The following is a 6,000-nucleotide window of genomic DNA, read 5'->3' on the forward strand; positions in this document are numbered from 1 at the left end:
AGAGGTTGGTAAGGTCTAACCACACTTATTTGGCAGTAGAACTACCTCTGGTTTGGCATTTACTTCCATGTTGCTATCTGAAGTCTGGTTGGTAAAATCTCAACTTTTTTCTGATTTAATAAAACTAGGTGACAAATTACCTTTTAATCCTTTTCCTTTAGTGCATGTTGGGATGTTGCATTAATTATCAGTGATTCCTCCTTCACACACTATGCCTATGTTCCTGTAACTAGGACTGTCCATGTTATTGACTTGAACTCTCTGGCCCAAAGTCACAGCAATTACATCTCACAGCCCTACTTTTCCTCCATTAAAATTCCCAGAGTTTTAGAAATGCCTTGTTCCTAGAAACCCATTTGTAGTCTAGCTCCTGACTTTCTCAAGAAAGAAGCCCTGAACTTCTTCAGTCCATGTGGGGAAGAATCAGCAATAAGCTTGGCTGCAAAACAACCCCAGGAATAATGATGAAACCCTGGCAGTATCATTACTCTGAAATATCTCATTGCACAGGTCCTTGATCCACCTCAATTTATTCCACTTATCCTTTGGCACCCTGACAAGCCAAATATCAGTCAGAATCCCAAGTATAGGCAGTTATCTCATCACTGTTGACATCCATCAGTCCATTGGTCATGTCCTTCATGTGTTCATAATACTGGGATTTGCTGAACTGTCCTGAATGAGCCATCTAAAGCAAATGAAATACTTCTAATTATACCCTTATGGAAAAACTTTAAAGAGTTTTCTCATTTATGATTTTCTTCTTGTTTATTAGATATTTCTCAGTGGCCTTCCTGCGCTATGCTTGAAAGCAAGCATAGAAACTTCGCTGGAAGAAAGAAAAAATAGGAAAAAAGGAGGACAACCTCTAACTTGGCCAAGAGTGTGCAGAAGCTAAGAAGTGAAGGCAGTAACTTTTCAAAAGAGGGCAGAAGGACTAGAAGGTGATTCAGGAAGCATACAAGAGGTTTGCAGCTTTCAAATACCAAAAGATTGTATTTTAAAGTGTGAGGACATAGAAGAACCTGAAACTTGCCAGGCTCTACTGTACAGTATGGATGCTTTTATGGTCTAGGTTACAGCCATCTTCTGGCACATGACAACACCTCATGGCCAAACTAGGTCCTCTCCTTGTGTGTACACTTTGTACCCACAGCATACTGACCACATTGTCCACTAAAGGTAATGATACTCCAATCTGTGATCCATGCAAGTGGTCAGCACATTGAATCTTCTTCATGGATAGAATCTTCATAGAAATGTCTGTGTTTGCTATGATTTCTCATGTAGATGATGATTTACTCAGGCTTTCCAAACTGGCATGGTTATTTAAAATCAGCAGTTTATTTAAAGTCTATATGCAAGCCAACTACACTGACACAAATTAGCACAAAGCAGACATTCCTCTGATTCTGACACAATATCAAAGCATGCCCTTAAGGCCTCCTTTGGGTGCACATCTCCACAGTCTGCTCTGGTAATTGCCTTTATGTCTGGCAGTTCAAAATCAGCAGAGATATTTTCGTCCCTACCCTCTTTCCCGGTAACATTTTCCTTTTTGTTTTACAAATCATCTGTAAAATGTAACATTCAAATATCACAACAAAAATATTTTGGCTTAGACACAGACTAATTATAAAGTGTTTCCAGCATCAGTCTACAAATACACATTAAACAGTCACTTTGCAAGGCAGTGCAAAATCTTCAAGCTACGCTCACATCTGCCTTTGCATCCCAGTGGCTCCACAAAGAACAGGAAAAATAGGTGGCTCCTCAAATAATTGTTAAACTGGCAACAACATCAATGTGCATGTGCCAGTCTCGGAAGGTGCTCCCTCTAAGAATTTTTAAAAGCTTAGAAGATAGGGTTTTTTTTTTTTTTAAAGTTTTTTTAAAAAGTTGGGGTTTTTAAATGAGAAAAATGTTTTGTTCTGAAGACTTATCATGGATCTTCCTAACCAGTTGTGTTCACAGTAATGATGTGTTTCCATTGCTTCAATGGCATTTTCCCAACCCTGGAAAATGAGCTCTTTCTCTACCATTGGTAGGGTAGGGAGGAGGCTGTGGCTGGAAAAGTTGTGATATTATTTTCTTCTAAATCACAGGGAGGCAAAGGGAAGCAAATTCATTGTGCTCCTCTGTTACTTACCCTGTATTGCCCCATGGTCACAATATGCAGACTTGGTAGCTTTGCAGTCTTAGAAGAAATGCCTTAGGTCTTCCAGCTGCCATCTAGTTACTGCAAAGCCACGCAACAGCCTTCATCAGTGCCATCTCTTTAATCTTCATCAAAGCTCTCATCATTGCTCTTCATCCATGTGAAGTTGGAAGCTGGTGCTGAGCTCCCCAAGAGTCATCTCTATCTCTCACAACCTCTCTTCTCCTGGTGACTGTCAATGGTCAGCCTCACTTCTCACGACTTGTCTCACAATCCCTGTAGCTTTGCCTTACCAAGTGTAGGTGGTAGATAAATGCTAGTAACATTCAGAAACTAATTTGTTGTCCACTGCAGTTATTCTCCATGCTTTCATAGAATCACAGAATATGCTGAGTTGGAAAGGATTCATCATCATCATCAAGTCCAACTCCTGGTCATGTGGAGGAAAATCCAACAATTTTCCTGTTAAAATGATGCAAATAATAAAAAAACCCTAAACACCACAACCCCCTGATGTTATATATTGCTGATACCAAAACATCTGTTGATATGCATATCACCTGTATTTCTAGAAAAATTAATGAAGAGAATGAAATGACATGAAAAGCATTATGACTTTACAGGGAAAATGCGAAATAGAAGATTACAGGAAGTGTAAGTAGATATGTAAGAATTTTCCCCATGAGTCCCACCACAAACCACACAGAAGGTATTTTGGAGTGACAGCCCCGGTGCTGTGCCACACCAGGTACTGTAGTGCAGAACTCTGGGGCTCTCATCCTGGGAAGCATGGTCTGTTCACCTGGTCCAGCCAAGCTGCCAGGACAGAAGTAACCACTGTGTGTTACAGACCTCGTGCCAACACCCTGAGTACTTGAAGATCAGCCAGCTATGAGTGTGTCCTGGTCACTGGGACTGAGGAGCTGAGCGCTGCCATAGCAAAGAGAAGGTGTCACAGCAAGTACTTTACTGCAATGATCATAGGGTTTCTCTCCAAATGCAACTGCAGCTTGCTGGTGCATGCAGAGCTGGCCTAGCTGGCCTCAGGGCAGAGCTAAGGCTGCATCTCAGAGTGGATATATTTCACCTCTGTACTTCCTACAGTTTTGGAGAGCAAGTTTCTGCCATTTAATTTATTCATCCCACTCTTAATAAACTCAATTCTTGCAGGGACAAGGCTGGTAGGTATTTTTCAGCTTGGAGCAGAGGAGATTGAGAGGAAACCTCCTAGCAGTCTACAGCTTTATTATGAAGGCAAGCAGAGGGGCAGGCACGGATCTCAAGCCTGCCAAAACCCAAGAAGCATTTGGACAAATCTCTGAGGCATGTGGTGTGACCCTTGGGGTGGTCCGATTCAAGGCCAGGAGTTTGACTTGATGATCCTTGTGGGTGCCTTCCAATTCAGGATATTCTATGATCTGAAAAAGTGTTCCTTTCCCCATCCGGGAGCTGTCAGCTGCTGCTGACTGCCCCAAATGGCTGCCACAGTCCAACACCTTCACCTGGAAAACTGAATTTTTTGTGTGGCCTAAGATACATTTTTATGGTAACATTTATTTCTAATGGAGTTTCTGTGTGTACTAAGTCTGAAGTGCATGTGATCAGTGCGGGAACTGCCTGAGCCTCAGTCTGAGCTCCTCTGTGCTTGAAAGCAAAAATAGTGATTTTCTAAACACATAGTTTGGGAGACAGTATAATTCTGAAAGTAAAACTAAACTCAGTCACTTAAGCTTCTCTAGCATTAGCTACATCAAATTTCAAGAGCAATAGGAATGAGAAAAGCTTATTATTACACTCAAAATTCCATCTTTACACAGTAAGTACCATTCTGTCTTTACAGAGATTATCAAAGCAATGGTGTTGAGTTTGAAGAAAGTAAGTTCAGGACACAGACTGCAGTGTTATTTAAGAGGAATGGAAGTCTGAAAACATTTAAATCACATCAATTTAAAATTGGCAGTGAAAACATATTCATAAGTCAGGATAATCTTTGTAGGACACTAGAGCACCAATATATTTTACAATGCTTGTCCTACAGTTAAAGAAATTTTTTTATTTTTAACTGGAATCAGAAAGAAGGAATAAAAAGCTTGTTTGCAAGAGACCTTCTGCTTACAAAGGCAAATGTGGCAGCCATTATATACTTAGCATTAATCACACTCTGTTTTGATGCTAGTTCTACTGAAAACTGGGATGTTGGCCAGGGCATTGGGGTTATTCCCCTTTCTTTCCAAAATATTCTCTGAAATCTTTGACATCCAGAAGCCCCAGGTCAATATCTTGTTCGAGAGATGAAGACAGTAACTGTTTAGACTTCTGTCCACAGCATCAGGAAATGAGATTTGAACATGACCTCTCAGCCTAGGAGTGAGAGGGCCACACTGACACATGTCCCCACTACCCTTGCTGCCCAACAGTCCCAGTGAGAGGGAGAGAGGGAGGGAGGGAGGGAGGGAGGGATGGATGGCTGGATGGATGGATGGATGGATGGATGGATGGATGGATGGATGGATGGATGGATGGATGGATAGCAGGCTAGATATACATACACATGTGCACACACACCAAAGAACCCCACAAGAATAACTGAAAAAGAATGAAGGATGAAGATGATGTTGGATGTGTCAGCAGACCTTAGCACACACTTAATATACACTTACAGAGATTTAAAAGAGAAGTTGGAATCGAGAGACAGAACATGAGTGATAGAAAATCCTTGTAAGCTCTTAGGCTTGCATGCTGGGGCAAATGTTTTCCCTGGGGCAATATCTGAACAAACAGACGTGCAGGTGTCAGGGTGGGGCTATAATAATAATCCCCAAGGGCTATTGCATGTTTCAAAAATTCTATGTTTTTAGGATTAAATCTGGTTTAAAAAACTTGCATCATGAGAAATTTGCTCCAAGATAAAATGTCCCTGTGATAAAGGACTTCTGTGAGAATGATCCATATTCACTGTTTTTTTTTTTTCTTTAACATGATTTCAAAGGTAGTTTCAGCTAAAAAACATTTCCTGACAATCTCGACTCAGGAATTCACATTGCTGCAGGCTCCCTCTGCAAGGCAGAGTGACCTTTAGAGCAGCAGTCCCAGCCTGAGCTGTTTCCCACCCCCTCCTGCTGCACAAAACCTTGGCTAAGACAGTGACAGTGCAAGTCTGGTTTAGCTCTGCTTGGCACCTGGAGTTGGGATCCGTGGAAAATGCTGATCTGGACTCGAGCTATTATCCAGAGTTAGACCCCAAGTTACCTTGTTTTTCTTGCTGTTTTAACCTCTTAGTTAAGTGAGCTTAGCTGTTACCAATTCCCCTGTAGATGTGTTGTAAACAGACAGTAGCAATTTCCTCAATGACTGCACGATGCTGTTACAGTCATGCAATGGCTTTCAAAGGAAATTAATTTTAGGAAAGCACTTAATGTATTTACATGCATCTTTTAATACAGGTTTGACATGGAAACAAGGTGGGGCCAATGTCTTATTACCAGCTCTTTGCTGGCACAAAAAATCACTAAAAGATTGAGAACCCCTGCTCTGTATGCCTCTGAATAGACTCCTACCGACTTTCCCATTTGGAAGTACAGACTTCTGTTGAAAATGCATAGCAGTATTTTGCTTTTTCACACAGCTGGCTCAAAGGTTTCCTTCTGCTGGAGGTTTTGTCCTGCCTGTAAACCCTCTTGCCTGAAGCACATCTGGGTGAACTTTCTTCTGCGAAGTTTACCTGAATTACAGATAAAGTGGGGAGATAATTCCACTGAAAAAAGCCATGGGGTTGTCCAATAAAATAATGTGAGTAGTAGTTAAAATATTAAGAAGAAACTTGTAAGTAGCAGCCCTTAAGG

Source organism: Zonotrichia leucophrys, chromosome 1A, assembly GCF_028769735.1.
Source record: "Zonotrichia leucophrys gambelii isolate GWCS_2022_RI chromosome 1A, RI_Zleu_2.0, whole genome shotgun sequence".
Classification (NCBI taxonomy): Eukaryota; Metazoa; Chordata; class Aves; order Passeriformes; family Passerellidae; genus Zonotrichia; species Zonotrichia leucophrys.